Below are 1,311 nucleotides of genomic sequence, written 5' to 3'. Positions count from 1 at the left end.
TTGCGCACGAACTGTATGTCAGGCCCGGTGATCGGCGTCAGGTCGAGGGGACGCTGGAGACGGCTCTTCGCGTTCCAAGACCGCGGTCTGGAGGGAGAGAGAGACAGTAACTAGGACATCAGGATAGATAGTGAGAGCTTGGTGGACTGAGGCTCCAATGCGCTTCTTAGGAGCAGGTGGATGGGACCGTGGGAGGCATTCTTCTGAGGGTGGTGACGTCCGAGTTGGGGCCAGAAGTTGAGAGCTCATGGGTCCCATCACCTGAGAGTCCTATCGCGGTCTTTGCTATTCTTGGCACGTTGACGGGAAGCGAGATAATTGCGGTTAAACAGGAGGTCAAAATGATCAGTCCACAGGGCCCTGGCGTGACCTGTGAGAGAAAGCTGGGTGAGGCGCAGCGGGGAAGCCGGGTGCCTGCAGGGGCCCAGGAACCTGGTTACTCTGCTTAGCACTCATCTGCACACCCGTGGGCGAATCCCAATTGACTGCAGGGAACTCACAGTCTGGTTTCGGCTGCCCTTGGTGTTTGGGAGGAAAAGCAGAGTTGGGGGGGGAGGGGAATGTCCCTTCTTCCTGTCTCTGGGCCTCAGTTTCATTATTTGTGAAATGAGATATCTGAAGTTGGCAGTTTCACGGGTCCTTCCAGTTCTGCGCTTGGAGGAGAAAAGAGCCTTCGGGGACTGTGTCTCACTGGGTTTGTAATCTCTTCTTTTCCATGCCTGAGTCCCAAGGCAGAAGGCTGTAGGTTCAAACTGCATGGGAGAGTTCTCCTAATCCTTCAGCCCTGGCGACCGCAAGGTCGCGGGTTTTTTTTTTTTTTTTTTTTTTTTTTTTTTTTTTAGCTTTCGACTTTGTGTGAGCTGCTGGAGGTCAGGAGCACCAGGGCAGGACCAGAGGCGGTCTCGGTCTGCCTGTCGGACACTTCCTCTGGTCGTAGGAGTGCGATGAGCGGGGCAGATTGGTAATTTTCATCTTTAGTTAGGAGGTAGATTTCCAGCTAGTGCTATTTGACCAGTTTGGACTAGGCCAGCAGACGTTTTAGAATAGACGTTAAGGCCAAGTGTGCGAGAACCTCCCCGCCCCGCGTGGTAAAAGAGCAGCCTCTTGGCCTGCCCTGAGAAGAGGAGGCCTCACAGCAGATGCTTTTGCTGTCATTCCATGCAGGGAACTTTCCTTCCACCTATGGACTGGGGCATTTTTAGTCCACTGAGGCTGTTTAAGGAGCCAAGCAGCAGCCGGCCTCCTGGGCGCGCAAAGCCACGGAGGAATTCCGTGGATGCCTACAGGTAAAGCGAGAACTAAAGCCGGGGG

This window comes from Suricata suricatta, chromosome 13 (genome assembly GCF_006229205.1).
Source record: "Suricata suricatta isolate VVHF042 chromosome 13, meerkat_22Aug2017_6uvM2_HiC, whole genome shotgun sequence".
Lineage (NCBI taxonomy): Eukaryota > Metazoa > Chordata > Mammalia > Carnivora > Herpestidae > Suricata > Suricata suricatta.
This window is presented reverse-complemented; position numbering follows the sequence as displayed.